We start from the raw sequence: 16,241 nt of genomic DNA, 5'->3' as shown, positions 1-16,241 counted from the left end.
CTTTGCTGTTTGCATGGCCTGTTGTAACAACTTGTGCAAAACAAGTTAAGGAAGTGCTGGCTGCTGAGAAAAACAAATCAAGGAAGTGCTAACCACAGGATGTCCTGAAGACACAAACAACCCCGATGGAGCAAGATGAACTTTCGACCTGAGGCACTATGTGCCCTTCGACTTGATTGGACTGTGCCTGCATGGACTGCATGTGAACAGACTAGCCATTGGCTGGGATCATCCTGCTAGGGGAACCTAGGGTATATAATGTGGATAGGATTGCGTAGGGGGATGAGGGCTTGGCTTCTTTTCTTTCGCCTTGCATCTGGATGAATAAAGTTCCATGAGAACCGAGCAAGCAGCGATCGTGTCTTTACTACGCTGGATTCTCATGGGCGAGCATCCGGCACTCCTCTTTGGTAAGATTTATCACCAAGTATTTTATTTTTATAGGTATTAGAAATGAGATTGCTTTCTTGACTTCTATCATACAATTCACTGTTGTTACGTAACATATTTGCACATTGACTTTGTATTGTATAACTGCTGAATTTGTTAGTTCTAACAGATTTTTGTAGAGTTTTTTGAGTTTTCTGTCAGATCATGTCATCTGCAAACAGCAATAATTTGACTTCCTCTTTCTGATTTGGGTACATTTTATTTCTTTCTCCTGACTAATTTTTCTGGCTAGGACTTTGAGTATTGTTTTGAATAAAAATGATAACAGTGGGCATCCTTGTCATGTTTCAGATCTTACAGAGAAAGCCTTCAGCTTTTCCCCATTCTTTAAGATGTTATCTTGGTTTATTATATATAATCTGTAGTGTGTTGAGGTACATTGTTTTTACACCTAATAGTTTCAGTGTGTTTAAACTTGAAGCAATGTTGACTTTCATCAAATGTCTTTTCTGCATCTTCTGAATCATTTCATATTTGTTCTTCATTCTGTGATGTGGTGTATTTATTACATTTATTGATTTGTGTATGTTAAACCATCCTTGCATCCTTGGATTGAATCCCAGTTGATCATTGTAAATAATGTTTTGGTATTAATTGGGTTGTGTTTTGCTCATCAAAAATACTAGCTTGTAGTTTTCTTATTGTGTCCTTGTCTGGTTTTGGTATCAAGGTTATGCCGGCCTTACTGAATAAATTTGAAAGAACTCCCTTATCACCATCATCTTCTTCTTTTCTTTTAGATAATTTAAGAAGTATTGTTATTCATTTAAAGGAAATCTTGGAGTAATTCAGTAAGGAAGGCTTCTGATCCTGGCCTTTTCTTTGATAGGAGGCTTTATATTACTGACTCAATCTTCCTACTTGTTACTTTTCTGTTGAGTTGTTCTATTTCTTCTTAAATCAAGGGGTGTGTGTCCAGGAAATTTTCAATTTCTTATAGGTCATCAAATTTGCTACCATATAGTTGTTTATAATACTCTCTAACAACCTCTGTGTTTGTGGTATGAGTCTAAATTTCTCCCATTTTATCTTTTTTTATGTTTTTAAGCCTCTCCTTTTTCTGAGTTGATATGATTAAGGGTTTGGAAATTTTTATGTCTTCAAGTAATCATCTCTTCATTTCATTGACTATATATATATATATATGCACACACACACACACATAGGGTATATACATGTCTATTTCTTTTTTATGCTCTGAGTTTGTTATTTGTTTTCTGTACTAATTTGGGATTTGATTTTTTTTCCTGGTTCTTTGAGGTACACAGCAAGTTTCTTTATAGACTTTCTGCTTTGTGGTGCAGACCTTAATTGCTATAAACTTCCCTAATTTTTCTGTGTCCTATAGGTTTTGGTAAGCTGTGTTTCCTTTTCATTCCTTTCAAGAAATTTAAATATCTGCTGAATTTCTTCTTTAACATTGGTTTTTCCAGAGTAAATTGCTTAATTACCATATATTTAAATAGACTGCAATTTTTTGTTATTGCTTTGATTATATTAGTAACAATAATTTTTATGATTCCTACCTTAAAAATTTATTGAAATTTGCCTTGTGACAGTCATATGATCTGTCATAGAGCAAATGCCATGTAGTGCTGAGAAAGCTATGTATTCTACAGCTTTGGATAGAATGTTCTATAAATGCCTGTTAGAGTCAGCTGATCTAAGTTCCAGTTTAACACTGCTGTTTCTTTGTTCATTTTCTGTCTGGATGAACAGTTCATTTCTGAAAGTGGAATGGTAAAGTCCCTGACTATTTGCATTGATGTCTATCTCTTTCCTTAGATCTATTAATATTTACCTTATGATTTGAGTGTTCTGGTATTGGGTGCATGTATATTCACCATTGCTATTTCTTCTTACTGGACTTAACCTTTTATTCTTATATAATGATCTTCCTTGTTACTTTTTACTTGTTTTGATTTAAAATCTCTTTTATGTGATAGAAATACACTATCCTTGCTTTCTTTTGGGTTCCATTTGCATAAAACTCTTATTCCCTCTTGTTACTTTTAATCTGTGCATGTTCTTAAAGTTTTTTATATGTAGCATATAGCTGGGTCTTATTTATTAATGTACTTTTTTGGGGGGGTTGGAGGCAGAGAGAGAAGAAAGGAGAGGAGAGAAGAAAGAGAGAGAGACTTTTCATGTCTCTCCCTACAACACTGAGCTCATTGAAAATATATCCTTATTTTCCCTTTCTGCATTGGTACAATTTCAGGATTTACAGAATAAGTATTTTGAGAGGAACCAAAATATGTTTGAAGCCCTCCAATCTTGAGTGGGTCACTTCCTTGCTTACCTGACAAATTCGTGCTTGTGCCTCTCTCCTCAGGAAGCACTCTGCTTCTGCCATATCCACATTAATGTCTAGCTCTCACCCCAAACTGGAATAAAACATTAGAGTAGCTTCCCAGCTTACATGTGAGATGTTCTGTCCTGCCCCTCCTGCCTAGAATTCAGTAAGGATTTTTATAACTGTAGGGCTTACTGATCCTGTGGCTCTTGAGTATAACATTTGTGTTTCATCTCCGACTGCTACAATGATTTTTCTCCATGTTAGCACCACAATTTTTGAGCAAAAATATGCTAAATACTGGCCTAAAAGAGGAATGGAGTTTTAATTTTTTTCTCAGAGATTTAGAAATGTTTATCATTACATGGCATGTGCATCATGTCCTAAAGATAACTAATAAAACAGAGCACACTGATATAACTTCTTAATAAATTATTTCAACAGTACAGATAGGATGAGACCACATTGTTCTAGGATTCTCAGGAAAAGCAAACTTTTAAAGTTAACTTTAAATGAAGGCTATTGTGAAGTAAAAAGAACACATTTTATTTTGTCAATAATGTGGATCAAAATCTGGATGAAACATGCATGTTCGTAATACTTTTACTAATAAAATCTCTAATTTAAAAAAATCCAAATTCCCATCAAATACAGAATTGAATAAGCTTATTGTTTTGAGTTTATTCAATAAAATAGAACTCAATATTTCACAGACTCAACTACTAGTGACATAGTTCTTTCTGAAGAACATTGTTAGGTAGAAGAAAAGAGACACTAAATGGTATATGAGTGTCCCTCAGAAAGTTCATGGAGACATGAAATTGAGCAGCAATGCACATTTTCCATTAAGCTTGTGAATATCTGTTGTATATAGTATGATTCCCCTTGCAGGAAGCTTAAGCATAGGCAGTCTAATATATTACGATAGAAATCAGAGCAATGGCTGCAGGATGGAAACAACTGGACTTTCTGGGGCAGAAGAAAGGTTCTTTATTCCCACTGGTGGGATGATTTTTGTGGATATATGTTTAAGTTTGAGGCATTGTACATGCATTATCTGTGTATGTATGTAAATTGTTCTTCAACAAAGCAATTCAATATAAAAAGCAGATGAAATAATCTATATGGTGCATATGAAGGACAGATAATAGAAAACAATCACATGGATTTGAGGGAAAAATGTTCATAAAGAAATGGGAGAAGACAGGCCGGTGCCATGGCTCAACAGGCTAATCCTCTGTCTGCTGCACCGGCACCCTGGGTTCTAGTCCTGGTTGAGGCGCTGGATTCTGTTCCGGTCACTCCTCTTCCAGTCCAGCTCTCTGCTGTGGCCCGGGAAGGCAGTGGAGGATGGCCCAAGTGTTTGGGCCCTGCACCCGCAAGGGATACCAGGAGAAAAACCTGGCTCCTGACTATGGATCAGCGCGGTGCGCTGGCAGCAGCGCACCAGCCGAAGCGGCCATTGAGGGGTGAACCAATGGAAAAAGGAAGACCTTTCTCTCTGTCTCTCTCATCCACTCTGCCTGTCAAAAAATAAAAAAAAAAAATTAAAAAAAAAAGAAATGGGAGAAGACAGATTTGATCAATATGTCAAGGCTAAGATATGGGGATTCTTAAATGTCAACCAATGGAAAGCCACTATTATTTTCTGCAGAATGAGAAAAGATCAGAAAAATACTTTGGAAATTCTAATCACTATTACCTAAAGAAGCCATTCGAACAAATAAAATAGATATAAAGCCAAGAGATAATGATTGAGCTATATTCTATTGACATGTTTTATGGAATTGGCCTTGTATTATAATATGGAATTATAGTGAAAAGTATTATTTTTAATATTTCTTTAGTGCATCTTTCCCAACAATAGCCTATTAAAATGGAATAATGAAGTCTTCATTAATAGGACTAAATTCTTCTTTCAGGAGTGAAATCACAGAACTTGTAATAAATGTAAGTAATAAGTCTACCAATGGGCCGGCACCATGGCTCACTTGGCTAATCCTCCACCTACAGCGCCGGCACCCCAGGTTCTAGTCCCTCTTGGGGCGCTGGATTCTGTCTCAGTTGCTCCTCTTCCAGTCCAGCTCTCTGCTGTGACCCGGGAAGGCAGTGGAGGATGGCCCAACTGCTTGGGCCCTGCAACCGCATGGGAGACCAGGAGGAGGCACCTGGCTCCTGGCTTCGGATCGGTGCAGCGAGCCAGCTATGGCAGCCATTTGGGGGGGGGGTGAACCAACGGAAGGAAGACCTTTCTCTCTGTCTCTCTCACTGTCTAAGTCTGCCTTAAAAAAAAAAGTCTACCAATGCTGCAGCTAAAAGAGGAGACTTGATTTCTTGTCTCCTACATTAAGGTTTAATTTCTGAAATCTTAAAATTGCAACTGAATTTTTGAATTACAACTGAATTATAAATAATGATGTGAATCAAAAGAGAAAAAGAAAATTGATGAGGGCAAGATCACTGCTCTTTGTCTCTAGATGCAGTATGGTACAGTTCTGATTGGCTTTTTATAGAGTTTTATTCAGTTCTATCAGAAATATTAGAGAAATGTAATAGCATAATCCAAGATAATTTCAAAATACATAAGGCTATAAGGAAATGAGAAGAAAATGGTAATGAGCAACAACAGATGTTTCTTTCTTGGATGAGTAATTAGAGATAGAAATAGCATCTTGCTAAAAGCAAAAGGGTTTCAACACCAACTCTTCAGGAATTAAGCAAGATACTTCACAAATTTGCACAATTTGTAAAATATAAAAAAGTGAGGAGAAATGCAGATCTACAAGCTCCATGTGTTGGTCACAATCTTATGCATTGGTAGACCAGAATAAAAAACACAAAAGAATCTCTTAATAATGTGTTTCTGCCTCTGAAATTACGTAATAGATTCAATCCTTTCAGTTGAAGTGTGAATATCTGTGTTTCACTGTGTAAATATACATTTCTCTAGAGTGACAACATATTTTTTTAAATTACCTTTCCATCCCAATGTCTAAGGAAAATACAAATAACATTTGTTTGAAAAGGAATGGTGTATGTTCTGGGATATTTTTCAGTAAAGGGACAACAATGTGGGTTCGCATCATTCAGAAAAACTGTATTCTCTCTTCATATATAATTTGGACCTGTTGTTCAATTTACTCAAAAGGCATTGGATATTTCAGAAGGGTATTATAAGATTAGAGATTAAAATCTAAGAAAGATGATTGGTAAATTCTTGAAGACTAACTCCTTTGGATTTTTTGTTTTGATCTATTCAGACTTAATGTGAGGTAAAAAAGAAAATATTAGTGCAGGGATTAGTCATTTGGCTCTTCCTCTGCGTAATTTATCTGCTCTTAATGTAAGTCTTTGGTATTTTGACAAGCTATATGATTCTTTTGTTTACTGTCCCTTGCCCTGTTCTATGCTTCTTCACAGCAACATTCTTCCATCTGCACCCATGGCACAGAAAGACAGCTAACAATATTGTGAACATTAAGATGATTGACACTGTCAAATTTTAATCATAAAATTGCATTATTTAGGTCAACATTTTTAACTAGCCCATACACTTGATGCCTTTCATTATTGTTTCCATAGTTCTATTTCTCTGTCACTTAGGGGAATTTTGTTTAAGCTTATGTTACTTTTCCTTTTGATTCACACAGGGCAATATTACTTTGCTAATATTTGGATCCACAGCATTAGAAGTTACAGCTCAGTTTTGTTTTGCCTGTGTTCACATGCATATATTTGTAATTGAACTGTAGTGCCTTGCTCTTCCTTTACTATGAGTCTGGAATAGTAGTTCTTTGCCTATTGCTAACAGTCTAGGCAGATCATTTGCCTGGACCAATGTGCTATTAGAAAGAGTGACCCCTTGAGTTTTTTCGTTTTTTCTAATTTACTAATCATGGCCAAAATTTAAGGCATATCTTTGTATGCAACTTTACATATTATTTTTTAATTTTTATTTCTTCACTCTAAAACTTTTTTTTGGTGATAGTGAAGATATGTAAGTATAGATAAATATTCATAAAATTTTTCACAGTGCCAGAACTAAGGGAAAAAAAATGTTTGTGTTTTGTTATGCTATATACTGGATTTATTAGATAGTGTTTTATTACCTATCCACCTCTGTGACACCATGTTCATGGAAGTATAATCATTAATCTCTGTATTTCTTTGATAATATATTTTTATATTTTAATCTCTATTATTATATAATACTTTTATTTATTTATTTATTTTTAAAGATTATTTATTTGAAAGACAGAGTTACAGAGAGGCAGAGGCAGAGAGAGAGAGAGCGAGAGAGAGAGAGAGATCTTCCATCTGCTACTTCACTCCTCAGATGGCCAGCAGGAGCCAGGAGTTTCTTCCAGGTCTTCCACACAGATACAGGGGCCAAACACTTGGGCCATCTTCTACTGCTTATGTAGGCCTTAGAGAACTTGATTGGAAGTGGAGCAGCCAGGTCTTGAACTGGCACCCATATGGGTTGCTGGCACTGCAGATGGTGGATTTACCTGCTGCTATGCCACAGTGCCGGCGCCACAAAATACTTTTAATATATTAAACAGAAAAGAACTTAATATTTTATTCTTGCATTATATAATGAGACTTCCACATTACATTCTTCACACTAAAAACTATATAATAATCAGTTTTTATCTAAGGTATTCAAATTATAAGGGGAGACCCAAAGCAGTAGTAATATTCTGGGCACTAAGAAGTATTGTGCAAACGTGCTACTTCCATTGCTAGATCATAGACCTAGAAAATGAGGGAGCATTTGAGCACATCATTGCACACCACTGCAGGCCATCTGTTCAGCAAGGTGTTGCCTGATTGTGATCTATGCAGGAGGTATAGAGTTTATTGGCCCTTAAAATTATATTTTGCCTCTCTGACCTTCTGTAATCATATATATATATATATAAAACATATATATATATATATGTTTAATGAATCTTCTGGGCCTGTGGGCAATTGTATTTTTTTTCATGTTTCTGCTTTTTAAATTTTTAAATTAAAAAATTATTTAATGATCATAAACACTACATGAAGTAGAAGAGTTCAACATATAATAAGAAAAAAACAACACTGTTCCTCAGTGGAAGACACAGACAATCACTGAATATCAAAATGTGCATTCATTCCAATAACACCACATTTTACATATTCTAGTAGTTACCTCGAATCAGGGAAAGCATATAATATCTGTCTTTTTGGGACTGGCTTATTTCAGTAATATGATAGTTTCCAGTTGCATCCATCTTTTTTTTTTTTATTTGACAGGTAGAGTTACAGGCAGTGAGAGAGAAAGAGAGAGAGAGAGAGGGAAACAGAGAGAGAGAGAGAGAGGTCTTCCTTCTGTTGGTTCACTCCCCAAATGGCCGCCAAGGCTGGCGCTACACCAATCCGAAGCCAGGAGCCAGATGCTTCCTCCTGGTCTCCCATGTAGGTGCAGGGACCAAGCATTTGGGCCATTCTCCACTGCCCTCTGGGGCCACAGCAGAGAGCTGGACTGGAAGAAGAGCAACTGGGACTAGAACCTGGCACCTGTATGGGATGCCGGTGCCAGTGCCGCAAGCGGAGGATTAACCAAGTGAGCCACGGCGCTGGCCCGTTGCATCCATCTTGTTGCAAAAGACAGAATTTCATTTTTTTTTTTGTTTTTTTACAGCTGAGTACTATTCCACAGTGTATATATACCATAATTTCTTTATCTAGTCAACAATTGATGAACACTTGGTTTGATTCCATGTCTTAGCTGTTGTGAATTCTGCTGCAGTGAACATGGGGGTACAGATAACTCAAATTGTATCTTCTAGTGTATGTGGCACTATGTGTCTATTCTTCGTTACTATTTAATATATATATATGAATAAATTGATACGTTTGTTTTCTTATATAGCTAATGAAGTGAAAATCTTACAAATATCCAATGAGATGATAGTAGTTATCTAAGAAATAATTTGTTATCCCCTTTTTCAAGAAAGTTTAATGACTCAGAAGCAGTGATTAAAGAGCTCTAAGTTTTTATATGAGTCTTCTGGACTCATTTTTCTTTTCTGAAGGAAAATAAAACTTAAAATATACCATAGAGCCAAAATCTATGGAAATTATATTTTAATAGTTTTCAAATTTGTAGCCAAACAATACTGAACATTTAAGAAATTATTGAATTTTTATACTTAAATTATTTTACTATATTTTAGAATTATTTGTGCTTGCGTTATAATTCTACAATTTCTTTTTTTTTTTTTTTGACAGGCAGAGTGGACAGTGAGAGAGAGACAGAGAGAAAGGTCTTCCTTTGCCATTGGTTCACCCTCCAATGGCCGCCGCGGCCAGCGCGCTGCGGCCGGCGCACCGCGCTGATCCAATGGCAGGAGCCAGGAGCCAGGTGCTTTTCCTGGTCTCCCATGGGGTGCAGGGCCCAAGCACCTGGGCCATCCTCCACTGCACTCCCTGGCCACAGCAGAGAGCTGGCCTGGAAGAGGGGCAACCGGGACAGAATCCGGTGCCCCAACCGGGACTAGAACCCGGTATGCCGGCGCCGCTAGGCGGAGGATTAGCCTAGTGAGCCACGGCGCCGGCAATTCTACAATTTCTAAAACCTTGTTCAATTAGTGTTATTTTGCTTTTTTTAAAAAATTTTTAACATTTTATCTGCTTTTTAGGGATAAGGTGTCTGACAGGTCCCATTTTTAGAAATAAGTTGTTATGAACCAAAGTTCGTTTTGAGAACAAGTTAAAAACCTCAAAAATTACTTAAAAAATTAAAAATTTCTTGAAGGCACTGAGAGGTACCACAGCAGCAAGGATTTGCAGGGGTTCAAGATTCAAGAGAAAAGGGAAACCAGTTGGGCAAGATAGGTCAGCCTTAGGGGAGCTTTCAGGCAGGAAACATGAGTAGAGTCAGGATACTTTTTAATGAGAAAAGATCCAATTCTCTAGGGATGTTAACAACTTCCAAATATGCATGCAACCAGCAATATGGGTTCAGATATATTACAGGCAATTGAGACACCTAAAAGGAGAAATATACAAATACAAAATTATGAGATTTTTTACAGAACTTTTCTTATGGACTAATAGAACAAAATAGATACACATACATAAGTGTATAGAATATCTGACCATGCGCTAAGTACCAAACCACTCACTGTGTTTTCCTGGGAGGCTGTTTCCAACTAGATAGTGTGCCCCCAGGTGCTTTGTGCCTTATCTAACTCATTTCTCTTTTTTATTTATTTATGCTGCTCTTGGTTTGTACTGCACAGGATGTGCTTACTGGCTTCGTTTCTTAGGAGATTAGGATTAAGAAAGAATTTATTATTTTTCTTTCTTTAAAAATTATAAATTTATGTTTGCATGTATTTGATAGAGAGAAAGAAATAGGCAGAGCTCCTATCTACGGGTTCACACCTCAAATGCTTGCAACAGCTGGGTTTGGGCCAGGCTGAAGCTGGGATGTAGGAACACCATCTAGGTCTCCAACGTCTGTGACAGGAACCCAGTTACTTCAACCATCACTGCTGCCTCTCAGGGTCTACATTATCAGGAAGCTGGATTCAGAAGCCAGAGCCAGGTACCAAATCCATCTATTCAATATTGAACACAGGCATATCAATTGTTAGGGCAAATGCCTGCCCCAGAATGATTTTTAATAACTATTTATTTGAAAAATATAGGAACACTGCAACAATTTCTTACCAAGAAATGATAGCTCAGATGCTTAAGATTTCTTTATGGATGATAAGGATAATAGAATATTAGCAACAACAAAGCCAGTTGTTGACAAGTAGCTCAACGGTGACAAGACAATAAAACTTTACCAATATTTTAGAATGAACACCACTGAAATATCAGTGTTCCTAAGATCAGTGTCACACTAAAAGGCAAGAGCAGAATTCTCATCCCATAGAATGAATATAAAATAGAAGACATATGTGAAGTTATCTGCAGAGTCAAGAATAATTGAGCAATGTGAGTATTTAGCAAAAACCATTTTGGTAAGAATTTAGTACGTTTCCAAAGACATACAATATCTATTAATTTTGAGGTGAAATAGCTTATAATGTGCTATAATTAAGGATATGTCTGAGAATTTAAGCCAGATGTTTGATAGGAATCATAAAATACACTTTTCTCCCCGAAACTAAATTCAATAAAGCATTTTCATGTGAGTTAATTTGGGAAAGTCAATTTTATAGCAGATAAGTGCCTGAAGTGTTAGCATATGGTCCAAATGTAGCTCTGGGAAAACACTGAATCCTAATCTGCTCTCTTCCTTAGTTGAATAAGTTTCTTCTCTAAACAGTTTGGTCTTTTAATTTCTCAATTTTCTTATACTCTCATCTTTAATAGGTATATATATTTCTGAAGTTCGCTGAAAATATCAATCCAAAGTAATTATATAGCACCTGGATGGGTGGTCCTCATATATGTGTCTGTATCTCCAACTCAGCTTATTTGTTGTTCCAAGATGCCTTTTCCTGTACCACCAGGTTATTGCTCTTAAAGGCATACTATCACCACAAAGTGTATGTATGCCCTAGGGGAAAAAAAAAAAACATATACCAGTTGCAATGCATTCTTATTATCTACAATGTAATCTCCAAATCTTTCATTCTGAAAAATAAAGGATATTTGATATTTTTCTATGTTTGTCTCATAATTATGCACTGAACTTATCCAACTAAGTTATTATATTATTATTCTCTACTGATGATATGTAGTTTCTCATTTCTATTTCTCTTTTCATATTGTTCAATTAACCTGGTGACATTTTATCCAAAATAGATCCCTGTATATTTTAAAGTTCTATCTTATTACCTCTTCTTAATACTTTTTCAAGCCCTCAAGTAAAAATCTCTTTTGCATATTCCCATTTTACATTGTGTTACTACTATTGGTGACCCATTTTATTGATTAGGTAGATTAAAAAATCTTTGAAGCCACTTAGTGTATTTTATTTATCAATCTCTTTTATACTGTAGAGCACAATGCTTATTGACACGTTTGTGAAAATGAACAAGTCTGCATATCTTCAAAAACTAACAAGTAACATATAAGTTACATTTCTTAGAAGATTATTTATTTGGAAGTCAGAGTCACAGAGAGAAAGAGAGGGAGATCTTCCATCCTCTGGTTCATTCCGCACATGGCCACAACATCTGGGGCTGTGCCAGTCTGAAGCTAGGAACCTGAAGTTTTCCCCAGGTCTCACACATATGTGCAGTGGCCTAAGCACTAGGGTCACCTTCTGCTGCTCACCCAGGCACATTATAAAGGAAGAGGATTATAACTGGAGTATCTGGGACGCATTCCTGTGCTCTTAAGGGATGCCAGTGTCTGAGGTGGTGGCTTTACATGCTACACCACAATGCCATCCCCAATTTATATATTTTATGTGCACTTGTATTAAATGTTATTTTGGGAAAGGAGCCAATTTTTCTATGTTGTGAGGGGAGGCAAAATATTAACTTAATGCCTAGTTCTCTAACTGAAATATCATAAAGGTCTCTGATGGATTTATACATTTCCTGACAGCTATCAAATAAAAATGAACCATATATCATAGTGAAGAGAGATGCTGGTAATTCTCAGAGCCCAAGAATAAGAACAAAATTATAATATTTAAAATATGCTTATGAGAGTTGAAATTTTATTTGACAGTTATCTGCTTCAGTTGAAATTCTTGAAAGCTCTAAGAATTCTAAAAGGCAAAACTTCGTCATAATCAACCATTTATTTTATGGCACATCTCTGCGAACCTGGCAGCTATAATTTATTTGTTAATGGACATGTAACTTGCATAGCTTAAAAATGTTTTGACATGAAACCATAATATTCATTGATAATCTCTATAGGATAGAAAAAAAGTAGTGTTCTCACTCTCAGCCACATTATTTTAATTCATTTGCTCTTTATTGCATTACATTACTATATTAGTCACTACATATACATTTATGAATGAAAACCAAATAAATAATTATGAGGTGATAATGCTTATATTTATGTAATTTGTTTCAACATTTTCATAGTCTATTGTTATCTACAGCATTTATTATCAGAATATTAGCATGTAAGCAGAGCTAGTGTAATCCCATGTTTTTTGGTGTTTGACAACTCAGTAAAGTTATATCAGCATGAGTAGCAATTTGTGCTGCTTTTAAAAAGTGTATTTTCCCATTTCATCACACTAACAAACACCAGCATTTATGAGTTTTTATCCCAATTTGCATTTATTGAGCCTAGATCTATATTATGCTGAGGAGTATCTAAAGAATTGTTTCTCTGTTTAAACGATGACTGAAGCTAGAAATCCATTATGATTACTGAGGAGAAACAGAGAAGAGCTGTGATATTGAAATGGTTACCATGAATTCATTTTGGTTCTGAGAAAAAATGTACACATGCTGTTCAATCATAATTTTCATCGGAAGTTTAAATGAGTTGTCATTATCATGGAAGGAAAGAACTTTTGCGTTCTGTTGGCTATAATATTCGTGGTTCAATATTAAGTGTACAAGAGTTGTTTCTGAAGAAGTAGGTATCTATTCATGGATGGAAGTGTCTGAGACATGGTCATTGTTTATGTGTTGATAACCATACCACCGTTCTCAAGTGGACTTACATTATTTCATCTTGCAGATCCAATATTTTAACAAATTTTAAAAGATTTGAAGCCACTCTCCCTGACCACCAAAGTGGAAACTGCTGCTTTTTCAATCATTAAAAAGTATAAGCAAAAAGTATAGTTAAATTTTTTGGAAAACATTCATTTATGAAGATCCATGTTGTAGAATGATGTCTCTTTCCAGAAAGACAGTCACTATCCTAGCAATACGCATCTTCCTGTGTACCTAACGTTTCTTGTGGAAGCTCTTGGATGTCCTACTCTGTTCTGACCACTGTAACCAACGTCCATAGATTAGGTGGATTATAAACAAGAGACATTTATTTCCCACAGTTCTAAAGGATACAAATTCAAACATTCAGGTGCTGGTAGGCTGGATGTTTATTAAGGGCCTGTTTTCTGGTTCATAGATTATGTTCTTGCTGGGACATATGGGGTAAGGTTAGAGGGAGCCCTCTGGTGCTTTTATTGAAAGCACTAATTGTACTTAGAAGGACGTGAACTTCGTTTTCTAATTACCTCCCAAAGACACAAATGCAAATACTATTAAACTGGGTTTAGATTTTAATGCATAAATTTTGTGGGGTTGGTGGGGTCTATTACATGTGGAAAATAAATTTAATGGAGTAGCAGAACTCCTTCTTTCAGGTTAGAAGAAACATTGTGATAGCATTTACAAACAACTAAAATGTAATTCCAAATGCATTTCTCATTACTATTAATATCAAACAACGAAATGTGTTTTTATTTCTTTTTTTTTTTTTTTTTTTTTTTTACAGGCAGAGTGGACAGTGAGAGAGAGAGGCAGAGAGAAAAGTCTTCCGTTGTCGTTGGTTCACCCTCCAATGGCCGCTGTGGCCAGCGTGCTGTGGCCAGCACACTGTTCCTATCCGAAGCCCAGAGCCAGGTGCTTCCTCCTAGTCTCCCATGCGGGTACAGGGCCCAGCACTTGGGCCATCGTCCACTGCACTCACGGGCCACAGCAGAGAGCCGGACTGGAAGAGGAGCAAACGGGACAGAATCTGGCACCCCGACCAGGACTAGAACCCAGTGTGCCAGGCACCGCAGGCGGAGGATTAGCCTATTGAGCCATGGCACCAGCCCAAAATGTGTTTTTCAACAATCATTGTCATTTGTTTAGTTTATCTTATAATTATTAGTGTCTTCAAAAGATGATTTTAAATTTATAAATCAAATAACATGTTTTTAAAATAAAATTTCAAAGACAAAGCATTTATCATGATTCAAAGATGTTAGTTAAAGATAGAAATTAGCTAAACATCAGATATAGCCAGGAAGCTCAAGAAAAACTTTTTTTTCCCCTTTTATTATACAGTATTATTTTCTCTTTTCTTTTTGTCACTTCCAAATTAAGGAAACCAAACAGGTAGACAAAAATTCAATGTGTTGAAAGGTGTTCCAGACCCCCAAAGCACAGAATTTTGGCAAAACAAATGTGTCTTTAATAGATTATTTAATGTTCCAAAAATAAACACACTTTTTTGTGGCTTTCTGAGGATTGTTTGAACAATCTCAATAGCAACCTTTGCTAATTCCTCCTCACTATCTCAAAAACTCTTTATTGCATTTTAATATCACACAACTGAATTGATTGACTTCCTTTTTAAAAAAAATTATTTAATAAATATAAATTTCCAAAGTAAAACTTTTGGATTATAGTGGCTTTTTCCCCCCGATAACCTCCCTCCCACCTGCAACCATCCAATCTCCCACTCCCTCTCCCATCCCAATCACATCAAGATTCATTTTCAATTATCTTTATATACAGAAGATCAATTTAGTATATACTAAGTAAAGATTTCAACAGTTTGCACCCACACCGAAGCACAAAGTATAAAATACTGTTTGAGTACTAGTTACACTGTTAATTCACATAGTACAACACATGAAGGACAGAGACCCTACATGAGGAGTAATGCACAGTGACTCCTGCTATGGATTTAACAATTTACACTCTTATTTATGATGTCAGTAATCACCCAAGGCTCTTGTCATGAGCTGCCAAGGCTATGGAAGCCTCTTGAGTTCACCAACTCAGATCTTATTTAGACAAAGTCATAGTCAAAGTGGAAGTTCTCTCCTCCCTTCAGAGAAAGGTACCTCCTTCTTTGATGGCCCATTCTTTCTGCTGGGATCTCACAGAGATCTTTCATTTAGGCCCTTTTTTTTTTTTTTTTGCCAGAGTGTCTTGGCTTTCCATGCCTGAAATACTCTCATGGGCTTTTTAGCTGGATCCAAATGCCTTAAGGGCTGATTATGAGGCCAGAGTGCTGTTTAGGACATCTGCCATTCTATGAGTCTGCTGTGTATCCTGCTTCCCATGTTGGATCATTCTCTCCTTTTTAATTCTATCAGTTAGTATTAGCAGACACTAGTCTTGTTTATGTGATCCCTTTGACTCTTAATCTTATCATTGTGATCAATTGTGAACTGAAACTGAGCACTTTGACTAGTGAGATGGCATTGGTACATGCCACCTTGATGGGTTTGAATTGGAATCCCCTGGCACGTTTCCAACTCTACCATTAGGGGTAAGTCCAATTGAGCATGTCCCAAATTGTATATCTCCTCCCTCTCTTATTCCCACTCTTATAGTGAACAGGGATCACTTTTCAGTTAAATTTAAACACCTAAGAATAATTGTGTGTTAATTAAAGGGTTCAATTAATGATATTAAGTAGAACAAAAAAGTGCTAAAAGGAATAAAATAGTAAGTTGTTCCTTGACTATCAGGACAAGGGCTGATCAAGTCATTGTTTCTCACAGTTTCTATTTCACTTCAAGAAAGCTCTTGGTGTGATGTTTACAGATTAGTGGAGAAAGGAGACACTAAACAGG

The 16,241-nt window shown here is 36.3% G+C and overlaps 1 long non-coding RNA gene across 1 annotated transcript; it reads left to right on the top strand.

The window, feature by feature from the left end:
- Nucleotides 1-278: 278 nt before the first annotated feature.
- LOC138848963 (uncharacterized) lies at nucleotides 279-15,048 on the top strand. Its single transcript, XR_011387209.2, has 2 exons — nucleotides 279-410; nucleotides 14,162-15,048. It is a non-coding gene; the product is annotated as an uncharacterized LOC138848963 (long non-coding RNA).
- Nucleotides 15,049-16,241: the final 1,193 nt, after the last annotated feature.

This window comes from Oryctolagus cuniculus, chromosome 3 (assembly GCF_051225735.1).
Source record: "Oryctolagus cuniculus isolate XC-2025 breed Fujian yellow rabbit chromosome 3, ASM5122573v1, whole genome shotgun sequence".
Lineage (NCBI taxonomy): Eukaryota > Metazoa > Chordata > Mammalia > Lagomorpha > Leporidae > Oryctolagus > Oryctolagus cuniculus.
The sequence above is the reverse complement of the archived record's forward strand: the minus strand, read 5'-3'. Positions and strand labels throughout refer to the sequence as shown.